Source organism: Hylobates moloch, unplaced genomic scaffold, assembly GCF_009828535.3.
Source record: "Hylobates moloch isolate HMO894 unplaced genomic scaffold, HMol_V3 SCAFFOLD_3, whole genome shotgun sequence".
NCBI lineage: Eukaryota > Metazoa > Chordata > Mammalia > Primates > Hylobatidae > Hylobates > Hylobates moloch.
Genome location: NW_026652278.1, coordinates 172,023,317 through 172,047,869, shown reverse-complemented (window position 1 = coordinate 172,047,869; position 24,553 = coordinate 172,023,317). Strand labels below are relative to the sequence as shown.

The 24,553-nt window shown below is 42.4% G+C and overlaps 1 long non-coding RNA gene across 2 annotated transcripts; it reads left to right on the top strand.

Annotated features, from left to right (window-relative positions):
• The first annotated feature begins 29 nt into the window (after positions 1–29).
• Positions 30–5,562, top strand: LOC131383147 (uncharacterized). 2 transcript variants are annotated; one of them, XR_009212960.1, is made up of 2 exons: positions 30–89; positions 4,707–5,562. It is a non-coding gene; the product is annotated as an uncharacterized LOC131383147 (long non-coding RNA). The 2 variants fall into 2 exon arrangements; XR_009212959.1 differs by lacking the exon at positions 30–89 and adding an exon at positions 524–1,258.
• The last annotated feature ends 18,991 nt before the right edge of the window (positions 5,563–24,553 follow it).

Genomic DNA, 24,553 nt, shown 5'->3' with positions numbered 1-24,553 from the left:
GGCAAATAATGAAATTCTTCTTTTTTGTTTTCCTCTTCACAACCTTTGGAATTCACTGGGATGTCTGTTTCCTTTTTTACATTCAGCATGTAAGTATTTTTGAAATACCTTTTACATTCCTCTCTTCCCTACACTCTCAATTTTAGATCTTTTTTTTCTTTTTTAAGTAATGGAAAATTTGCAGAAGTTACAACTACAATATAGTATGACTATGTAAGTACATCTTAAGAATGCAGATGCTTAGTGGCTCACACCTGTAATCCCAGCACTTTGGGAGGTCAAGGTGGTTGGATCACCTGAAGTCAGGAGTTCGAGACTAGCCTGGCCAACATGATGAAACCCTGTCTCTACTAAAAATACAAAAATTAGCTGGGCATGGTGGCACACGCCTGTAGTCCCAACTACTCAGGAGGCTGAGGCACGAGAATTTGCTTGAACCCAGGAGGCGGAGGTTGCAGTAAGCTGAGATCACGCCACTGCACTCCAGCCTGGGCGACAGAGTGAGACTCCATCTCAAAAAAACAAAAAAAGAAAAGAAAAGAAAAAATAACGCAGATTCTTAAATATGATTCCAAGTTATCAACAATATATGGAAACTGAAGAAAACCAAATATGGAAAAGAATGTTTTACTTTCTTAGTAGAAATTACTTTTAAGTTTTTGTTTTTTGTTTTTGAGACAGGATCTTGCCCTGTCACCCAGGCTAGCTGGTGGCATAATCACAGCTCACTGCAGCCTTGGACCTCCCAGGCTTAAGTGATCCTCAGCCTTCTGACTAGCTGGGATCAAAGGCATGTGCCACCATGCCTGGCTAATTTTTTTTTTATTATTTGCAGAGACAGATATGTTGCCCAGGCTGTTCTCAACCTCCTGGGCTTAGGTGATCCTCCTACCTCGGCCTCACAAAGTGCTGGGATTACAGGCGTCAGCCACCACACCTGGCCCCAGTTTTTATGGGTTTTTTTAAGGACAGATCTTAAACGTGGTTGTTCATCATACCAAGAACAATTTTCTGGTTTTGTTTAAAATTGTTTGCTTTCATTTTGAATTTTTCTGCCTACACGTCTCAAATTTTTCTTGTATTAGCTGTAGCTTCAAATACGTTCAACTAATATTTAACATAGTAAATTAATTCTCTTTGTAGGACTTCATGAAATAAATTTTGCATTCCATTTAGTGCCACAACTCCCGTGAGAAGTGTTTAATATGATGCAAGGGTAGTTAAAGATTAGGATTTTAGTGAGGATCCACAAATACAGGTAATTTACAAGCAATGTATTCTTAAACCTTTTTGGTTTTTGTTTTGGGTTTTTTGTTGTTGTTTTGTTCTTGAAGACAAGGTCTGGTTCTGTTGCCCAAGCTGGAGTGCAGTGGCGTGAACACGGCTCACTGCAGCCTTGACCTCCCCGGATTAAGCAATCCTCTCACCTCAGCGTCCCATGTAGCAGGGGCCACAGGCATGCAGCACCACACCCAACTAATTTTTTTATTTTTACTAGAGACAGGGTCTCACTTTGTTGCCTAGGCTGCTGGTCCTGAACTCCGGGGCTCAAGTGATCCTCCCACCTTGGCCTCCCAAAGTGCTGGGATTACAGGCATGAGCCACTGCTTGGGGCTATTTTCTTTTCTTTTTTTTTTGAAGCCGAGTCTCGCTCCGTCACCCAGGCTGGAGTGCAGTGGCATGATCTCAGCTCACTGCACCCTCTGCTTCTGGGTTCAAGCAATTCTCATGCCACAGCCTCCCAGGTAGCTAGGACTACAGGCATGCACCACCACACCTGGCTAATTTTTGTATTTTTAATAGAGATGGGCTTTTGCCATTTAGACCAGGGTGGTCTCAAACTCCTGACCTCAAGCGATCCCCCTCGCCTCTACCTCCCAAAGTGTTGGTATTACAGGTGTGAGCCACGGTGCCCGGCCCTGGCCATTTTCTTAAACTTTATTTTAAAGCCAGCCGTTTGTTCCATTGAACACATTTTCTATTGAAACTTTAAAATAATCTTAGTGCTCCTAGTAGCTAGTATAAAAATATTTCCTGGAAGTTGGGCCCTAACTTACAATTGGAAGAAACACAGTATTTCTTCCTCCCCTGTGTCAGATATCTGTATGAGTGAAGCCTCTCCGGCATTCTCTCATTTCCCAGGACTTTCTCCACTGATGCTTGATGGATACTTCATGTTGTCCTACGTATACCAACATACAGCCTAACCAGCTAAATTCATTCTTTCCTCCAAATGTGCTGGGCTCCAGAATGAGCAATTTTCTTAGTCAAAATGTTGCCTCTCGTAGTGCAGCTCTAAGCCAAAAGTAAGAAGAAAAAGAATCTGATCTAAAGGTGTTAATAGTGCTCCTCTTTTCCTAGCTCCAGAAGTTTTTAAGAGTCCCTGATAATAGAAATAGAATTCCAATTTGTAACAAAGAGTAAAATTCAAATTATCCAGTAATCTTGGGAAATGAAAGAAGTTTTTTTTGTTTGTTTTTGAGACCGAGTTTCGCACTTGTTGCCCAGGCTGGAGTGCAGTAGTGCGATCTTGGCTCACTGCAACCTCCACCTTCCGGGTTCAAGTGATTCTCCTGCCTCAGCTTCCCAAGTAGCTGGAATTACAGGCACTCACCACCACGCCTGGCTAATTTTGGTATTTTTTAGTAGAGATGGGGTTTCACCATGTTGGCCAGGCTGGTCTTGGAACTCCTGACCTCAGGTGATCCACCTGCCTCGGCCTCCCAAAGTGCTGGGATTACAGACGTGAGCCACCATGCCCAGCCCGAAAAAAGATATTTTTAAGGAGGTTACGACCTAGACATAATTTGGTCTCTGAGTCTATTATGCTAAGCCAGTAGTTTCTAGCTGTGGTCTTTGGACCCCTGGGATGTCCCTGAGACACTCTCAGGGGGTACACAAGGTCAAAACTATTTGCATCATAATACTAAGATGATGTGTGCCCTTAAATGCCTTTTTTTTTTTTTTTTTTTTTTTTTTTTCAAGATAGAGTCTTGCTCTGTCACCCAGGCTGGAGTTCAGTGGTGCAATTTCAGCTCACTGCAACCTCTGCCTCTGCCTCCCAGGTTCAAGCGATTCTTCTACCTCAGCTTGGGACTATGGGCATGCGCCACCACGCCCGGCTAATATTCGTATTTTTAGTAGAGGTGGGGTTTCACCATATTGGCCAGGCTGGTCTCAAACTCCTGACCTCAAGTGATCCGCCCACCTCAGCCTCCCAAAGTGCTGGGATTACAGGTGTGAGCCACCATGCCCGGCCTTAACCCATTTATTTTATTTTATTTTATTTATTTATTTTTGAGACTGGGTCTCACTCTGTCGCCCAGGCTGGAGTGCAGTCACGCGATCTCGGCCCACTGCAAGCTCCGCCTCCCGGGTTCATGCCATTCTTCTGCCTCAGCCTCCCAAGTAGCTGGGACTACAGGCACCCACCACCACGCCTGGGTAATTTTTTATTATTTTTTAGTAGAGACGGGGTTTCACCGTGTTAGCCAGGATGGTCTCAATCTCCTGACCTCGTGATCCACCCACCTCAGCCTCCCAAAGTGCTGGGATTACAGGCGTGAGCCACCGTGCCCGGCCAACCCATTTTCTTATGAAACTTCTCTGGCGTTTTCCAGAGGCTGCATGACATTTGCTGATGCCATCACTAATACTCTTAAAGCACTAAGAGAATGTGTGCTTGTATTTTCTTGTGTTTACCAGAATTTTCTTAATCAGTAGGTTGAGGATGTGCATACTAACCCAGGTTTTTCTTAGTACTTCTACAATGCTGTTGTTAGCTGTCTTCCATTATACCTGATTTACTGTTGAAGCATATTTGTGAGAAGCCAGCTGTCTTCCACTGAGCTAGATAATAAAGAGATTTGGGGTGGGGCATGGTGGCTCACACCTGTAATCCCAGCACTTTGGGAGTCCTAAGCAGGAGGATTGCTTGAGCCCAGGAGTTCAGGACCATCTGGGAAACTGGTGAGACTCCCTCTCTACAAAAAGTTTAAAAATTTTAAGAATGGGAAGAGGTCCTCAGGCCGAAATATTCGAGAACCAGCACCTTTAGTAGTTTCTGCTTCTCACGGCTTCCCACACTCTCGTGTTCTTGGAGTTGTCAGGTGCCGTGGCCTTTCTCAGTACTTAGAGCACTAGTCTGATCAGAATCGTCTTTGTATTTTATCTGCCTCCCCTTACCCCAAATCTGCCAACCCCTGCCAAAGATTTTTCTTAGAAAAAAATTGCAATGCAAAAATAAGACTTTTATCATATTTTCAAAACTGTAAGAATTTATTGTCTGGTTAAGATGTTAAATCTAATGTTACGTATTTTTTTGACCACAATTTAAAATTATTTTTAAAAAATTTTAAAAAGAACGTGTGATGGAAAACAAGAACATGAAGAGTGTCATTCATTTTATAGATGGTACCTTCTATTTGTATATTCCTGGTTCCACTTTACTTCCTAGAAAGCTTCAAGTGTCCCGCTCACCCACCCATCACCTTGTTCTGTTTAGATTTTTGTCGAGGTTACATTTTGAAACCCATTTGAAGTAGCTGAGCTTGAAGTTGAAAAGTAGTTACATGTGGTAAAAGCTGTAGGTGATTTAAGTTACTTGAACCTTGTTGCCTATAGTTTAATTTTGATACTCCATGGAAATAATGAACTCAGAAAATATCACTTAAGCTTGTTGACTATTTTCTCTCTTTTTTTTATAGTTAAGCAAAACTGGCTCTAAGGATGATGAGTAGCACTTGAAATTTGAGACAAGGAAAGAACATTCTTTAAAAAGTAAAACTGGGTTCAAAACCTTTCATTACTATTTTCTGGTATTGAGGCGGCTTTTTATAAAACACAATTTTTTGTATGTTTCTTACATTAAAAAGGTTGTAAGTTGAAAGTTCATGAAGAGATCTGGTTGTATTAAATTATTTTCACAAATTTGCCTTAATAAAAGGTGAAAATGTTACTGTTTAGTATACTTTATGAAGCCTCTTGAGCTTTGTAAATGGACAGGCATGGGGAATAAGAATCAGTGTTAATTTAAATGATCTTATCCTGGTGGATGTGCTATTTTCTTAAAGGAGTATGAAGCCCTTTTCAAACTATCATCCCAGTAGAGCCAAGTACTCAGTGAACAGTTACTCCATAGTGCAATCCATATTAATAGGCTTCTTATCTTAAATAAAGTCTTCATCCCTTCTTTTGCTTAATTACTGAACCGTAAATTGCTTCAGAGACATTTAAATGCTGGTATTTGAACTTTATACATGATACTTTTTGTAGTTTCTTTTAATTTTTGAAAGGTGAACTGCTTCCCTTTAATAAATTAATATCTATTTATACTTTTGATCTGGGTCAAGATGTTTGATCATGAGTGCTTTGAGTGATATGTGAAATAGGAGAATACAAAAACAAATCTGCCAAATACACTAGAAAGCATTTTAGTAAGAAATGCTGGCCCTTCCTTAAAACATTTCTGTTGCATATACCAGGATGGGAGTAAAAGATGCCTTAATATTTAGTTTTTGTATTGTTGGAGACATTGATTTTAATAAAATCCTATTTATCTGCTCTTGTGTGCTTTTAGTTGTTGGATAACTGAGGTCTCCTAAATGGTTCAACATAAAACCACATTTCAAGTCTTGTTTCTTTTGGAGTGTCTTTTCAAGTATTCAAATGTATTTCTCAACCTGAGCATCTTTTTAATCATATACTTGGGAGTCTTTTAAATGCTGAACTGTTACACGTGCTTGATTTAAAAATAATAATAGAGGAAACTATTGGTCTAGTTGTGCCAAGAAGAGTTTCTGATGTTTATGTGTGATGTACAGTGATTTTGTATATGCGCCCAGCTTTAAGAACACATAAAACTGTTATGTCTGGTAGGGAGATTGTTAGTGCCTCAAGTTAGTTACACCTGTGCAGCTTGGGTCTGAGTTTTGATAGAACAGTAAACATTTAAAGAAGTTAAGAGCAGTTTGAGCTGTATCCGCGGTTTTTACTCGTTAACTGACTTAGCTAAATAGTTTGAATTATAGAGTAAGTGTAATTACAGCAAAGGAGTTAATCTCATTTGCAAAAGCTGTTTCACATTTTATTTCTTGAATTAATGTAGAGCAAAACATGTTAAAATTCAGGACCACTGGAATATGGCAACTTATGTTTCAGGGTTGCGCGTGGGTAGTATTTGTCGTATTGGTTTGTTTTTTGTTTTTGAAGAAACATCTGCTAGTGGAATAAAATACTTTGTTTTGCTCTGAAGAGACTGAAATTGTTCAGGCTTATTATGGCTCATAGATTACAGAGAATGATGCTAGTTACATGCCAATGAACTATTTTTACTCTTTTTATATGAAATGTACAAATTTCTAGGGGTGATGGTGATGGTGGTGCCTCTTATTACCTTATGTAAAACACTTGAACAGCCTCATCAATATTGCCGTCATCTGTTTAACACTCCTAGTATATTTTCTCAAGGTCTGTTTACTTAAAATTTTGTGGAGTGACATAATAAGCAATAAAGTCTGAATTATACACAGTGACTTTTCTACACATTTTATTTCAAATCACTTCTGAGAGAATTGTTGATTTTATAAATCTGCATGGCCTTATGGTGCAAGATGTGCCCTCCTACTAGAAACTCTTCAAAATGTTGGATTAAAAAATGTTTTTCAAATGAGCTCACAGGAGATAAGGAATGTCTAGAGGCCAAAAAATTCAGTGAAAGTTGGAACCTAGAGGTTAAGGACAGCTCTAGTTTTCAGCTTCAAGGGCCCAGAAGACAAAAGACGAAGGCCAGGATCAGCCTAGGTTAGGGAGTCATACCCCCAAAACATCTGTAAGACTGAGGCCCATCCTCCAGTGCGAACCCTGAGGAAATTTCTGTCTTGAACTGTGATTCTGGATGGAAGAGTAAAATATAAGTATATACATATATATAAGTGTATATACACACACACTCCTGACAGTTTGTGCCCCCAAGTTACCTCACACTTGGATTTCAGCCCAAATTCCTCCCCCTATGTATGATTTTAAAACACAAAACCTCAAGCCAATATTTTAGTTGAAAGTAGAACCAAATCGGTAGGGGCTCTAGGTAACTGTTAGAAATGAACACACTTCTCTGTTCTTTCAGAACTCAACTTGAACCTAGACCACTAGTGAGGTGCCCCACAAAGAGTTTATGGAATGTGTCCTCACAGTCAAAAATCACAATACATAAAAGCAAGGCATGAGCCTGCCAAAAAAATCTTAAGGGAATAGGAGCCGCAAGGTATAGTGATACTGTACAGACTTGGAGTGTGTTTTAAATAAATAAGAAACTGAATAGGGAACAGGACAATTATCAGAAGATTTGAAAACCAAAGAGAACTTCTTGAAATGAAAAAATTGAAATTGAATTTAAAGATGGCAAATACACTTGCAGTGAGCCTTGACAAATCTGCTATGTATAAATATCCTATGGAATGAAACTGGTACTGGCCAGCATTTTGGATTTTCTTTTTGATTGCAGCATTAGAATCATCGTTTCTTCACAGGCCACAGCTTTTATTTGTTGCTTGATTCAAGCTTTCCACCAAGCCCTGCTTGGTACTGTAGATATGCTTAACCCTGGATCTTGGAATTTTTTTGGAGGGTTTTTCTTTTTTTGTAGAGAGATAGGGTCTTGCTCTGTCATCCAGACTGGAGTGCAGTGGCACAGTCATAACTCACTGCAGCCTCCCCAGGACCTAGGCTCCTGAGTAACCAGGACTCCAGATTTGCAGAAGAGAGCAGTTTTGAGGATTCGGCCAGTGTTTCCAGAAGGCTGTCTGTGATTGCTTTAATCATAAATTTGGCAGGGTGTGGTGGCTCACTCCTGTAATCAGAGCATTTTGGGAGGCGGAGGCAGGCAGATCACTTGAGGCCAGGAGTTCAAGACCAGCCTGGCCAACATAGCAAAACCCCGTCTCTACTAAAAATACAAAAAAACTAGCTGTGTGTGGTGACAGGCGCCTGTAATCCCAGCTACTCAGGAGGCTGAGGCATGAGAATTGCTTGAACCCGGGAGGTGGAAGTTGTGAGCAGAGATCATGCCATTGCACTCTAGCCTGGGCAACAGAGCAAGACCCGGTCTCAAAAATAAATAATAAATATAAAAGTCATGCTATGTAGTAACAATAGAGATTTGTGTTTGCATGTTTTTACCTTTGAATATTCCAGAGTGAAAACAGAACAAGAGGGATTGTCTGGCCATCTAAGATTCAAAGTTTCAGTATTTTCAGTTAATGTGACAAAAAAATAAGTAATGTGTAACCTAGAGTGATTGTTTCAAATTTGTGTTCCTTTAGTGAGGAAATTAATTAGGAGTCTTTGCTAGCATTTTTTAATGGAATGGGAGACAATAGAATTGAACAGAAAATACCAGCATGCACTACCTGTTGTAAGAGGTTTTTTTTTTTTTCTCTGTGAAAATTTTAGTTTGGGGTGTGCATGTATGGGTACTGAGTCACTATGTAAAATTTATTAAAATGAGTCATGAAAAAAGTGTGAAAGCCACTGACCAGAGCACGCGAAAGATGAAATGACTTTTATATAAAGACTTGATTTTCAGAGGCACAAAATGTGCCTTTCAAAGGGCTAAGGACTTTTGGCATTGATTTTTGCATTATTCCTGAAGATCGATTAAGTAAAGCTACATTGCACAGTATGAGGAGAGGAGCAAGTGTTTGATTGAGAATGAGGTCTTTAATGACTGTATAAATTTGTAATAATGAAAATTCTTGCATGATAATTTTTGCTTATATGAAGAGCTGAGAACATTTTAAGAGGCAATGCCTGAATAAATAAGTAATTTTAATAGCCTTAATTTCTCACTAATGAGAACCCAAAATAAGAAAATTAGTTTAACGTTCCCATTTCTAGAGGAATACCATTTTTGCTTGCTGAGCTTCCTGTATAAATCCAGTTTCCAGAATAAACTGTCAAAATAGGTTGATGGTGGTGATGCAGTAAGACAGGAAGCATCCCCACCCCTGCCCGTTTTCTGTTTGTTATTGCTGGCACCTGGGAAGTTTTAAGTGCTCTTGCCTGTTTGGCTGCAGCCTTCTGGAGCTATAATAGGTCCTTTTCTGTGCCTGCCACGAAGTCTGGCCTGTTGGGAAACTATTCTTGATATTTTAAATAACAAACCACGTCTATGCTCTGTTGTTAGTGAAAGAGAATCCAACTTAGAAAAGGAGGAAACTGTTGGGGAGTGGAGGGGGGGATGCAGATTTAAAATATTTTGCTTCATAATGGGGTGATTAGAAATCAACTTTAAAAGTTTAACACTGGGGCAGTTTTTAGAGTACACAAAGCAATCGGGGAAAATCTTTGTGTTTAACGTAGCTGTGGAATTGACTTAGGAGGAAGCTTTTCCTCGTAACTGCTCCGGCTCTTCATTCTCCTGCTCCTAGCTGCATGCCATATGTTTGTTTTTACAGAGGGCAGTAGGTGTTCTGCGTTGCTTACAGTCAATCTCATCTGTGAAAGAACATACGAAGATTTGGACCCTGGAGCCTACGGGAGATTTTCATCTCTGAGGCTTCTTCACAGAAAGCCAACTCCAGCTCTCACATTCTCTTCACTATCCTTTGTATTCCTAAAATCACACTTTTTTCAAGTATCTACCCAACAGTATGATTATTTTTAAAACACAAAACTATTGGCCAGGCGTGGTGGCTCATGCCTGTAATCCCAGCACTTTGGAAGGCCAAGGCAGGAGGATCACCTGAGGTCAGGAGTTCGAAACCAGCCTGGCCAACATGGTGAAACCCCATTGCTACTAAAAATAAAAAATTAGCTGGGTGGCCTGTAGTCCCAGCTACTCGGGAGGCTGAGGCAGGAGAATCGCTTGAACCCGGGAGGCAGAGGTTGCAGTGAGCCGAGTTTGTGCCTCTGCACTCCAGCCTGGGTGACAGAGACAGACGCCGTCTCAAAAAACAAAAATATCAAACCTTTTCCTCCCCCTTCTGTTTTTCTGAAGATCGATAAACCTATCATTGTCACTTTGCCATTTCACTTGATAAATTACACTAACACAATATTCTTTACCTCCCAGGGGCATCTCACAAATTTTAAATTGATGGATGTTAGTTTCTTTGTTTGAAATCCTCATGATAACTGAGGAATCATGCAGTTTGGTTATAAGAATGTCTGTCCATCTGCTAAAGGAAAGCTGAACTCCCACTGCATGCTGACAAATACCATCTGTTACATTTTTCCGTTGGGTTCTATATTTTTCTTTTCGTATGTCAGTGTTTTAAAATTTCTTATTTTTTATTTTTATCAAAGTCATACATGTAGATAGTTTTAGAAGGCAAGTAGTTCTGCAAGGCTTTTAATTTTGTAAAAAAAAAGATGTTTTTCGCTTCTCTCACAATCTCCACCCCGCGGGGGTAACTGGTTTCGGCTACTTTTAGCGTGAACTGGTCTCTGAGGCCGTAGACTCCTGCTAGCTGTGGCCCTCCGCTCCTGCTCTTCCCCAACATGACCCTGCTTGTGGCCTTTGTTCTGGCTGCTTCCTCTGCTCCAGGTCTGCTTTTTACTGAGTGAGGTGGAAAGCCTCCAGAGCGTATGTATTGAGCGGAGGAGTGAGGGGATCTGACTTGTGTGTTGAGAATAGTCAAGCAAGAGGGAAGGCAGGAAGGCCAGTTAGGAAGCTGTTGAGGAAGTGGGTGAAGAATGACGATTCCTTGACAAGGGTGGGAGGTGGGAGTGGGTGAGAAGCGGCCAGTTTCTGGATATATAGTGAAGGAACTGACGGGCTTGCTGGTGAATCAGATGAAGGATGTGGGAGAGCTAGAGGCATTGAAGCTAACTCCAAATTGGTTTTTAGCCTAAGCAATTGAAAAAAAATCAATTGATAATGATACTAGTTCTGTTTAACTGATCCTATAAATAAGGCAATCCTATAAATAAGATAATCCCAGTGAAACTGCAACTGGATTTTTAAAAGAAAGAAAAGCTGATTCCAAAGCTCTTAAGGAAAACTAAGCATATCAGAATAGACAAAAAAAAAAAAAAAAATTTTTTTTCAAAAACAGTGATGATGTGAGTTTAGTTCTTTCAGTTAGTCAAACATGGCCCAGCGCAGTGGCTCAGCCTGTAATCCCAGCACTTTGGGAGGCCGAGGCGGGCGGATCACTAGGTCTGGAAATTGAGACCAGCCTGACCAACAATAATGAAACCCATCTCTACTAAAATACAAAAATTAGCTGGGTGTGGTGGTACACACCTGTAGTCCCAGCTACTTGGGAGACTGAGGTAGGGGAATTGCTTAAACCCGGGAGGTGGAGATTGCAGTGAGCCGAGGTCACACCACTGCACTCCAGCCTGGCGACAGAGCAAGAAAAAAAAAAAAATTTAGTCAAACATTTCCAGCAGCAAGAATTAAAGTGATACTGTGCTGATACCTGCTCAGATAAATGAAAGAAAATAGATCCCAGAAATAGACCTAAATAGATATATATGAGAAAATTTAATATGCAGTTTCTTCAATGTATGGTATTGGAGAACCAAAGAGCCACTGGGGGGAAAAGGAAAGGTACTCCTATCTCACTCTTAACATCGCAGTAAATTCAAAGAGATGAAAAAAACTTTTAAAATAAAATGGATTTGTAATCGCAGCATTTCGAGAGGCCAGGATGGGCGGAACGCTTCAGCCTAGTAGTTCAAGACCAGCCTGGGAAACATAGACCCCCATCTCTATGAAAAATTTTAAAAATTAGCCTGGTGTGGTTGCATGCGCCTGTAGTCCCAGCTACTCAGGTGGCTGAGGTGGGAGGATCGCCAGAGCTGGGAAGGTCAAGGCTGTAGTGAATCTGTGATCACGCCCGTGCATTCCAGCCTGGACAACAGAGCAACACCGTCTCAAAAAAAAAAAAAAAAGAAATGGAGATTTTAAAAATAGTTTCAGGATGAGACAACCTTCCCCAAAGTATGACACAAGACTCTGAAGCCATAAAGAAAATGTTCCATTTGATGACATAAATGTAAAAAATTGTGCGTGGAAAAAAATTGCATAAATAAAACTTAAGAAAAAGTACTTTTAGTATACTTATACATAAAACACTCTTAGATGTGACAGTTTCAGAAAAGGAAATGTAAATTTCTGTTAAACAAAAGGACACACCCTCATCACAAGAGAAATTAAAACTGCAGGGAGATTGTTTTTCTCCTGTGACATTGGCGAAGACTGAATAGCTTGGTGACATATCCAAGGTGTGAGGAAACCAGTTCTCTCTCACAGGTTGTTTTGAGTGTAAGCTGGTGCAACCTTGACAAAGGACAATTCAGCAATATCCATCAAAATCACAAAGGCCTTTGGTCCAGAAATTCCACTTCTAGAAATTGTTTCCACATCTATGCTTGTCGGTGTGAAATGATCCATGTACAGGGATAAAGTCTTGTGTCATTACTTGCCCATACTCATCAGTATCTTCAGGTGTGTCCTGGGTCAAAGGCGCCAGATTAGACAGAGGATCAAAGAAAAGCATTTGCATCAGAGTAAGGGGGATGTACGAGAATGGATACCCTGCCACGTTATTTGTGTAGATGTAAGAAAATGATGTCTTTCAGCTGGGCAAGGTGGGTCACACCTGTATAATCTCAGCACTTTGGGAAGCCGAGGTGGGCAGATCACCTGAGATCAGGAGTTCAAGACCAGCTTAGCCAACATGGTGAAACCCCATATCTACTAAAAATACAAAAACTAGCAAGGCATGATGGCAGATGCCTGTAATCCCAGCTACTTGGGAGGCCGAGGCAGGAGAATCGCTTGAACCCAGGAGACGGAGGTTGCAGTGAGTCGAGATCGCGCCACTGCACTCCAGGCTGGGCAACAGAGCAAGCCTCGGTCTCAAAAAAAAAAAAGAAAAAGAAAATAATGTCTTTCCACTATAAAGTGGAGAATTACTGAGAGAGTCAGTCCACCACAAGCCCCGGGACCCTGCGTGTCTTTGCAGACTATGCCAACCTGCAAGGTCCACCACCCTCTGACCAGGGTGTAGCCATTTGTGTAGCTAGTCATAGAGGCAACCACAGCACGACTGCCAGGCTACTGTTTGCCCCATAGGGAGGAGACTGGCTTGTTACCACTTGCTATCAAAGGTGCAGAGCCTGGCCTGTGCCATGGGACTCGGGGTCAGGAGACCAAGCTCTGTCATGCTGAGCTGCTGTCATGTGCTGTGCTGAGAGTAATGAATTGTCTCGCTCGGATCCACCGAGTCTCATCTGCTGCCAGTAACCATGCGCTGTGGCAAGTCCATTGGCTTGCTTGCTCAGTCGTCTCCTTTGGGGTCTTGTTACTTCTGGCCATCCTCTGTGAGGTTGGGGTTCATCCCGTGATGGGAATGAGAGGACCGTAAATTACAAGGTTGTTTCAGATTCGAGAAAATATTTGTAAAGAGCCTAATGCTATAAGAGTAGGCAATAAGTGGTGGTGATTATTTTCAAAATAAATACTTTTGTCACCTTTGTTCTAATCACATGTCCTTGAATATTAATATCAAATGTTTTCTGGTTTATAAAATCTTGGCTGTTATTCGAATACATAAATGATTAAAATAGAGAAAAATACATTTTCTAAACCTGTGTTTTTCAGGCAGGCTGGTCTGTAACCCAGTAGTGGATAAAAATTCAGTTTAGGGCCGGGCACCGTGGCTCACACCTGTAATCCTAGTACTTTGGGAGGCCGAGGCAGGTGGATCACCTGAGGTCAGAGGTTCAAGACCAGCCTGGCCAACATGGTGAAACCCCTTCTCTACTAAAAATACAAAACTTAGCCTGGCGTGGTGGCAGGTGCCTGTAATCCCAGCTACTCAGCAGGCTGAGGCAGGAGAATCGCTTGAACCCAGGAGACAGAGGTTGCAGTGAGCTGAGATCACGCTATTACACTCCAGCCTGGGCATCAGAGTAAGACTCTGTCTCAAAAAAAGAAAAAAAAAAAAATCAATGTAGTAGATTTTTAGCAACATCTTTTTTAATGAACAAAACAGAGTTGAATAGAATATATTGATAGGAATGCAATACGTGTTCTAAGAGTAGATACTGTTTGTGAAACATTTTTGGCTTGCTTTAGAATGAGCGTGTGTATGTTTAAGTATTGGGTTGTGACATAAAATCTACTATGAGTTCTATTTTAAAAAATTGAAAACCACTTTTCTAAATCTTGAGTTGCTGCTAGACTTTAATGGTTGTGAGGGTTTCAATGGAATCAAATCAGACGACCTTGAATTGAACCAGAACAGTGCTTAGGTTCGGCCAAAGGTGGCAGGGAGACAGCCTGGTGAATTCTAGCAGTCCACTAGTTGGAGTGTCCAGAGCGTTTTCTCTCTGGCACCAACCCACCTAACAGGGCAAGTGTCCTAGAGAGTCCAGTCTGAGACTGAAAAAACAAAACAACACACAAAAACACCTGACCACTTTCCACTGTCTGCAAATAACCTCTTTAAAATTTTATTTTTTTCTACCTATAAAATGGAGCAAACTATAATATAGAGCAAAATCCTGCATTTTACTTAAGCCTCCTGTTTCTTTCTTTCTTTTTTTTTTTAGACTGAGTCTTGCTCTATCACCCAGGCTGGAGTGTAGTAGCACAGTCGTGGCTCACTGCAACTTCTGCCTCTGGGGTTCAAGCGATTCTAGTGCCTCAGCCTCCTGAGTAGCTGGGACTACAGGCGCCCACTACCACGGCAGTTAATTTATGTATTTTTAGTAGAGATGGGATTTCACCATGTTGACCAGGCTGGTCTTGAACTCCTGACTTCAAGTGATCCACCCACCTCGGCCTCCCCAAGTGCTGGGATTACTGTCATGAGCCACCACACCTGACAAGCCTTTTGTTTCTCTCTTTTTTTTTTTTGAGACAGAGTCTCACTCTGTCACCCAGGCTGGAGTGCAGTGCCGTGATCTCAGCTCACTGCAAGCTCCACCTCCCGGGTTCATGGCATTCTCCTGCCTCAGCCTCCCGAGTAGCTGGGACTACAGGCGCCCGCCACCATGCCCAGCTAATTTTTTGAATTCTTTAGTAGAGATGAGGTTTCACTGTGTTAACCAGGATGGTCTCGATCTCCTGGCCTTGTGATCCGCCCACCTCAGCCTCCCAAAGTACTGGGATTACAGGTGTGAGCCACCACGCTCAGTCACCTCCTGTTTCTTAATAAGCTGCAGAATTTGCTGTACACTGTTTTCCACTTGAGCTGTACCTGTCATTCCAACTGTGTCATGCTTGAAATCAGGACATCTGCTTGACTTCTGCATTGAGTCAGTGATTAAAAACAAAAATATATTTAATTTCTGCACTTATGTTGTAATTCTTTTTTTTTCCTTTTTCTTTTTCTTTTTTTTTTTTTTTTGAGACAGAGTCTTGCTCTGTGGTGATGTTCGAATTCCATTATTCCCTCTGCATTCATTTGTTGGCATTCCATGGTTAGAAACAACTTCCCATTCTCCTCCACATATTAATTTACATCAATACAGACTATTTTTTTGTTTTGTTTTGTTGTTGTTTTTTTTTTTGAGACGGAGTTTCGCTCTTGTTGCCCAAGCTGGAGTGCAATGGCACGATCTCTGCTCACTGCAACCTCTGCCTCCTGGGTTCAAGTGATTCTCCTGCCTCAGCCTCCCAAGAAGCTGGGATTATAGGCACGTGTCACCACGCCCGGCTAATTTTTTGTACTTTTAGTAGAAACAGTGTTTCACCATGTTAGTCAGGCTGGTCTCGAACTCCTGACCTCAAGTGATCCACCCACCTCGGCCTCCCAAAGTGCTGGGATTACAGGCGTGAGCCACCGCACTTGGCCGTCCCTGTGTTTTTTCTTGCACGCAGATCATCTAAAAGTTGTTTCAAATCAGTAACATCTTTGGGCAATGATGAGAGAGGGGGACGGAAAAAACAAGCCCTATTTTATGTTCCCTCAACAATCTAAATGTTACTTAAGCTATGTTTTGTTTATGGTTGTCTGTATACTTTGTGGAAAGACAAACAGGACAGTCTGACCCTGAAGATTGGGTTGCCTGGCAACAATCTAAATGGGACCAGAACCTCCCCCCTCCCCTTGCAGGAGGGGCTGTGCCCAAATGGAACGTCTCACAAGGTCAACAGGTGCTGGCAACAAGCACTCCAGACAGCGAACTGCCTGAACAGCTGTCACCTAAGCCCAGCCTGCCCGATGCCCAAGCAGACATTTTGTTCCCCCTGGCAAGGCCACTCGGGTTTGCTCTTTAAAAAGGGAACGCAAATGAGTAGGGGCGGGGCCCTTGAGGCCTTCTCTTGCAGTCCGGGGCTGTATTAGTCCAACTAGCTGGACCCAAGTGTCCCTCCGCAGAGGTCTGAGGGGTGGAGACTGATCCGCGGCATCTCTGCGTGTGAGTGCCAGCCTGCACCAAAAGACGCACTGTTGTCTGCCCAAACCCGTTCAGTGACGCATTTTGTAAAAATCATCTCTATTTTCCCCCAAATAGCTGACATCAGTGAAAAGCATCAAAGAAAATCCAATATATGACCACAGAAGAGATAATGCAAAAACTAAAACTGTTCCAAAATAATGCAACAAATATGTTTTCTAACACATGCAAATCAATTTCTAGTAAGATTTGTATGTAAGTGTTAGCAAAACTTTTTTAGGAACTAAGAGTTAATTCAATGTTAGTTAAACAGCGCGTAGGAAATACTAAGTCAAACTTCTGGAAGTGATTGGGAAAGAAAATCAATGTTTCTTTGAAAACAGAGATAGTTACAGAGATAGTGATGGTTCATTATGTGTCGACTTGGCTTGGCTGTGGGGCCCAGCTGCTTGGTTAAACACTAACTTGGATGTTGCTGTGAAGGTATTGAGTAGATGTGATTGATACGTACAATCAGCTGACTTTGAGTAAAGTAGATTATCCTCTTGAATGTGGGTGAGCTTCATCCAATCAGCTGAAGGCTTTCAGAGCAAAGACTGAGCCTTCCCTGAGAAAAAAAGGAATTCTGTCTCGAGCCTGCAGCACAGAAACTCTGAGTGAGCTTCCGGCCGGCTTGGCCTGCTTTGCAGATTTCGGACTCAAGACGGCAGCATCAACTCCTGCCTGAATTTCCAACCTGTGGGCCTGTCCTAGAGATTTCAGACTTGCCGGCCTCCACAATTACTTGAGCAATTCTTTAAGATCTCTCTCCCTGTCTCTCTGTTTGTATGTGTATGTATACATACACACATACATACATATATCTCCTATTGGTTCTGTTTCTTCAGAGAACCCTGACTGATATTATTATATTCTGTTAAGCATTTTACAGAAGTTATTTGAGCAAGAAATGTTTAACAGCTGAGTTTTTCTTTTTCTTTCTTTCTTTTTTTTTTTTTTTTTGAGACGGAGCCTCGCTGTGTCACCAGGCTGGAGTGCAGTGGCGCGATCTCGGCTCACCGTAACCTCTGCCTCCCAGGTTCAAGTGATTCTCCTGCCTCAGCCTCCCGAGTAGCTGGGACTACAGGCGCCCGCCACCACGCCCGGCTAATTTTTTGTATTTTTTAGCAGAGACAGGGTTTCAGCGTGTTAGGATGGTCTCGATCTCCTGATCTCGTGATCTACCCACCTCTGCCTCCCAAAGTGCTGGGATTACAGGCATGAGCCACCGTGCCCGGCCTCTATATTTACTCTTTCTGTAAATGTCATGAGTCAAGGAAATTCCTTAACTGCACTTGGTCACTTGTTTCAATGTCAAAATATATTTAATGTAATTTTGTCTGAAAGTCTAATTTGACTTTATTTTATTGTCGTCTGAACATATTCTCTCTTATTTTCCACTCAATGTGAAGATTAAAGTCTCAATCTCTGTGGACCATACAGTAAAGGAATTAAGCCATATGTAATACTACCTTTTCCAGCCAACAGTAATTATCTTAATCGAATTTAGGATAATATAATATTTGGATGATTTCACATTTAGTTCTAAGATAAGTAGTAGTATTTAAGAAAAAAACAGGCTGGACGCAGTGGCTCATGCCTGTAATACCAGCACTTTGGGAGGCCAAGGCGAGTGGATCATTTGAGCTCAGGAGTTCGAGACCAACCTGGGCAACATGGTGAAACCCTGTCTCTACAAAAGACACAAAAATTATCCCGGTGTAGTAGTGCAGCCCTGTGGTCTCAGCTGCTTGGGAGGCTGAGGCAGGAGGATAGCATGAGCCTAGGGTGGTCAAGGCTGCTTTGAGCCAAGCTCGGGCCACTCTGTACTCCAGCCTGGGTGACACAGCCAGACTGACCTTGAAAAAAAAGAGGAAGGAAAGAAAGAAGAAAGGAAGGAAGGAAGGAAAGGGGAGGGAAGAGGAGGGAAGGAAGGGAAGGAAGGAAGGAGACAGAGAGAAAGAGAGAAAGGAAGGAAGAAAGGAGGAGGGGGAGGGAGGAAGGGAGGGAAAAGAAAGAGGAAGAAGGGAGGGGAAAAAAAGAAGAATAAAAGACAAAAAGTAGGGCTTAGTGGCAGTCCCTGTATTGTTTTCACCTGGCAGGCCGCGTAGGGTGAGGAGAGTGGAGGGGTCTGGCCAGGAGGGGAGACTGAACACACACAAGAGGGATTAGTCCAATAGTGAAACATATTGAAAGTGGTGGGAGGTCAGGCTTTTCATTGTTGGAAATGAGCTGCAGGGTGAATGATAAGACAACTAATCTGAACCTTATGGTGTTGGATTGGAATTAAAGGCATTGGTGCAAACTCATGGTTTTGAATATATAGATAAGGGTCAGGTGCAGTGGCTCACACCTGCCTTTAATCCCAACATTTTGGGAGGCCAAGGTGGGAGGATCACTTGAGGCCAGGAGTTTGAGACCAGCCCGGGCAACATAGTGAGATCCCTTCTCTACAAAAAAATTAAGAATTAGCCAGGTGCGGTGGTGCACACCTGTAGTCCCAGCTACTTGGGAGGCTAAGGTGGGGGGATCGCTTGAGCCCAGGAGGTTGAGGCTGCAGTAAGCCAAGATCATGCCACTGCATTCCAGCCTGGGTGACAGAATGACACCCTGTCTCAAAAAAAATTATATAAATAAAGATATATTATACAAATATGTGTCTATATTATGTATAATATGTAGATTTAAATGCAGATGAGCGTGTATAATCCTGGATTATGGGGGGGATGTCCCCAGTGTGGTCACAAGGGTCCTTACACAAAGCAGCCATGAGGAGCAGAATCAGAGAGAGGATAAATGGATGAAAGCAGAGATCAGAGAGGAGGGAAGGTGCTATGCTGATGGCTTGAAGATAGAGGAGGGGGCCATAGCCCAGGAATGCAGGTGTCCTCTAGAAGCTAGGAGGCAAGGGAACGGGTTCTTCCCTGGTGCCTTCAAGAGGAACACAGGCCTGCCAATGCCTTGATTTTAACCTAGTGAAACCGATGGAAAACGTCTGGCCTCCAGAGTTATAAAATAATACATTTAAGTTGTTTTAACCCACTAAGGTTATGGTAGTTTGTTATAGCAGCACTAATACAATATGACACACAATAGAACACTAATGCAAGTGGCAACAAGTAAATGTAGAAAAAAATGATGCAATTAGAAAAATCACTGGTCATTAATAGGGCAATAATTAATTCATCCAAAAATATCAATGGAAGCTAAAATTAGTGAGTCAATGTTTGATAAGAAATGGGGTATTGAGGCCGGGCACAGTGGTTCACGCCTGTCATCCTAGCACTTTGGGAGGCCGAGGTGGGCAGTTCACCTGAGGTCAGGAGTTCCAGACCAGCCTGGCCAACATGACAAAACCCCGTCTCTACTAAAGATACAAAAATTAGTCGGGCATGGTGGTGGGCACCTGCAATCCCAGCTACTCGGGAGGCTGAGGAAGGAGGATCGCGAACCTGGAAGGCGGAGGTTGCAGTGAGCTGAGATCACGCCACTGTACTCCAGCCTGGGCAAGTGAGTAAGACTATCAGAAAGAAAGAGAGAAAGAGAGAGAAAGAAAGAGGGAGGGAGGGAAAGGAAAGAAAGGAAAGAAGAAAGAAAGAAAGAAAGAAAGAAAGAAAGAAAGAAAGAAAGAAAGAAAGAAAGAAAGAAGTGGGATATTTAAATAGTCTCATGTTTCCTTACTGATTCCAAAAGATTAGTCATGCACAGTGGAGAAATCTGACAAATACCACCTTAATCAAGTTGATCTCAGCAAAAACGGACAAATCAGAATCATGTGCCACCTGATAGAAGGCAATGAGAAGACAGCCTCTAGATTGAAAGTGAGTAGACATGACCAGTGAATGCAGTGAGAGACCCTGTCCTGGATCCTTTGGCTATAAAGGATACGATTGGTGCAATTGGAGAAACTGGGGTGGAATCTGTAGAGTAGGTGGTAGGAATATTTCATTGTTAATTTCCTGATTTTGCTGGTGGTATGTTTGCTTGTGTAGGAGAATCTCCTTGTTTGTAAGAATTACAAACTAAAGAATTCAGAATGTTGGGGCTTTGTGTCAGCATTACTCTCACAGGGTTCAGGGAAAAAAGTCCTACTATCCTTGAAAATTTCAGTATGTTCATAATTGTTTGAAAATCAACAACAACAAAAGAGGTATAGGCTCCAGGGAATATTTTGTCTCCTTGCCTTTTCTGGCTTTTGCATTTCTTTGCTCAAGACCCCTTCCTCAATCTTCAAAGCATCTTCTCCTCTCTCTGACCTCTGTGCCCATCCTTACATCTTCTCTCGACCCTAACTCCACTGCCTCCTTCTTGTAGGGACACTTGTGATTACCTTGGGTTCATTAGGATTATCCCAGGTGCACATTGCTTATTTTTTTAAACAATATATCTTAAGGGTCTTTCCATGCCAGATCTTTTAGTTTTCCTTACTATGAATAAACTGTAATTTATCCATTTCTCTATAAATTATTTCTAATTATTAGCCATTGTAAACAATGTTACGTGGTATATTCCTGCACTTGTATTCTTCTGCATGTGTCAATATTTCTGTAAAGTCAAAGAAGAATTGCTGTATGAAGACATGGGACATTTTGTTAGATGGTGACAATTGTTATCCCAAAAGACTGTACTTTTAGACTCACTCTGGGTGCACTGCCTAGGAGTTAGCTCTGGAGCAACTAAGAAAAAAAAAAACAGAAACAACTATATGTTTAGATTCCTACCAACAGGCAGAGACCATTCACCCATACATTTATTGAAACAGGATAGTATCAGCTTTCAAATGAGTAAAATATGGTATCTTGTCATTATTCTTTTTGCACTTATCTACTAGGCTACTAGAGAATGTGAGCATCTTTTTATGTGCATAAGGGCCATGTGTATTTCTCCGACTATTAGTATCCTTTACACACATCTCTACTTGATGTTTATGTTTTCCTATTTTTACAGGCAAAGTGGCAGCGAGACATGACAATCGGCAGTCAGGCTTTTAACTAAGGTCTGTGTTCGTTTCTGTTGACCCTAAGCTTGGAGTTTCTCTGGGGCTCTGTTTGGGAGAATGGCACACCTCTGACAATGCCTGTGTTTAGTGGTGGAACTCTCTGCCTTAGTTTCTTCATAAATTGAGGCCATTTGTTTTCAATATTCCAGAAATCTGTACCACCACCCCCACCAAATTCTGCTTTAATGGTGACAGCCTTTGTTCTTTCCCAGCTCTGTGCTGGAGAATGGATTGATTCTCTTAAGAACATATATTGTGTATCCTTTTCATTATATCTTGGGAGCTAGGGAGGGAGGTAAAGACAAGCACTGACTGTGTCACCCTCAAACAGGAGGCTCACTGCATTTTCCCTGGTCTCTTGGGTCATTTTCAAGTACAAGTTTTCAAGTACTGTAGTAAAGGAACGGATTGTCACCCTCAAAAGAAAAGTAGCTCCAATACCAAGAAGAGTTCCTGGCAACTTGTGCATTTTACAGAACAGAGGGGAGGTGAAAGTCATTTATTCCTGAAGATTAGAGCTGCTGTATACTTACTTGATAAGTGATAATAGACTAAACAATTATTAAAGAAGTATCTTCCCAGTTGCACTTAATTAAATGTGAGCATCCCTAGGCTGCCGACAGAGCATCCGATGTTTCAGTTTCCAAATGATGGTGAACTTAACACGAGGATTAGCGTATCCAAAATCAAAACTAAGGCATGTAACTGAGCATACAGGAGCTCAGGAAATAACGTGATGATTAGAATTCACATTATAGTCTATATCTAGAGACTCAGAAAGAGAATCCATTTGAATATACACGAAGTCCTCATTTAATGTCATAGATAGGTTGTTAGAAACTGTAACTTTAAGCAAAACAATGTATAATGAAACTGATTTTTTTCCCTCATGGACATTATAACCAACGTTATTCAAGGACCTGCTGTACATTTCGCTTCAAGTCACAGTTTCCAAGACCCTACCTATGACGTTAAGTGAGGACTTACTGTATAAACGTACTAATTTTTTCAGAAAGGAGGTTTTCGTGATAACCTCTGAAGGTAATTAGAAATGATGGCTTCCCCTAGAAATGTCTTTCAAAGAGGAGTTAGGAAACCAGGAGGAGCTGTGATGCTGACATCCGTGAGAGCTGAGTGCAAGTCGGTCATGCTTGGTAGTCATCAGCTCAAGGACAGCTCAAGGGGCAGAGTGTGTCTGAGCAGGGGACGGAGAGATATGAGACAATGACAGCATGTGTGAAAACGACCCCTGTACTTGGTAGGACCGGCCTGCATGGGAAGAGAGAAGATACAGCAGAGCCCATGCGCCCGGGGTGGGTGACAAAGGAACAAAGCAGCCATGTGACCAGTGAAGGGGGAAAGCAGGTGTCACGGGGCAGCCAGAAGCTTGTGTGCAAGGATATGCTGGCAGGAACAGAGCCAATAGGACGTGTAGAGATTTATATTCAGAGATCTGTGCCAGGGAATTGACTCACACAGTCCTGTTGGAGGCCCACGCAGTGCTGTTGGTGAGCCCACAGTCCGCAGGGTAGGCTGGCAGGCTGGAGACCCAGGAAAGCATTGATGCTGCAGGTCAAATCCCAAGACGGTCTGCTGGCAGAATTCCTTCTTCAGGGGAACCTCAGCCAATTTTCTCATAAAGCCTTCAACTGCTTGTGTGAGGCCCACCCACATTACAGAGGACCATCTACTTACTCAGTCTAGTGATTTAAATATTCATTTCATCTTTAAAATACCTTTGCACAGCGTGGGAAACATGAAGAAAGCCCATCTACAAAAAATACAAAAACTAGCTGGGCATGGTGATGCTCACCTGTAGTCCCAGCTACTTGGGAGGCCGTGGTGGGAGGATCACTTGAGCCCAGGAGGCGGAGGTTGCAGTGCGCCACGTCTGCACCACTGCACCCCAGCTTGGGTGACAGAGTGAGACCCTGTCTCAAAAAACAAAAAAGGAAATAAAACAAAAAAACAAACCTTTGCAGCAACAAAGGTGTTTGAGGCTGAGTGTGGGGCTCATGCCTGTAATTGTAGCACTTTGTGAGGCCGAGGAGGGCAGATCACTTGAGGCCAGGAGTTTGAGACCAGCGTGGCCAACATGGTGAAACCCCATCTCTACTGAAAATACGAAAATTAGCTGGGTGTGGTGGCAGGCGCCTGTAATCCCAGCTACTAGGGAGGCTGAGGCAGGAGAATCGCTTGAACCTAGGTGGAGGAGGTTGCAGTGAGCCAAGATCATGCCATTGCACTTTAGCCTCGGTGACAGAGTGAGACTCTGACTCAAAAACAAACACAAACAACAGAGGTGTTTAATCAAACACCTTTGTTGCTGCAAAGGTTTGTGTGTGTTTGTTTGTTTGTTTTTAGGCTAGTGTTTGATCAAATATGTGGCTACCATGACCTACCCAAGTTGACACCTAAAATTAATCTTCTCCACTCTTTTTCCTGGGTTCCTTTTCAATTGTTCAAGAGGCCTGGAATGAGGCAGATGGCAGAAATTCCCGCAATTCTGCAGATAGTGAAGAAATGCTATTTGGTTTCTGTTGTTATTGCCTGGGAACTAATCACCCTGCAGGAAAATTAACATTGTTATTTCATGCCACACCACATGCATATGCCCACTAAGTACATGGACACACATACACACAAATATCTTCCCAAGTCCTGACGAGTCCCTCCTTCAGTCACGACTGAAGCCCATCACCCTAAGCCTCAGTCCTCAAAGTTCCAGAGGTGAAAGGAGCCATACGTGTGTGTGTGTGTGTGTGTGTGCACGCGCACGTGTGTGATGGAGTCTTGCTCTGTCCCCCAGGCTGCAGTGCAGTGGTGTGATCTCAGCTCACTGCAACCTCTGTCTTTCAGGTTGAAGCGGTTCTCGTTCCTCAGCCTCTCAAGTAGCTGGGCTTACAGGCGCTCTACCACGCCCAGCTAATTTTTGTATTTTTTTTTAGTAGAGATGGGGTTTCGCTATGTTGGCCAGACTGGTCTCGAACTCCTGACCTCAAGTGATCCCACCGCCTCGGCCTCCCAAAGTGGTAGGATTACAGGCATGAGCCACCGCATCCAGCCTGTTGTTTTACTATGAGGAGAAGACGATATCAAAGCTGCCTGTTCTTTCATTTTCTAGAAGAGAGCAAAGATTGATTCTTCCACAAACGT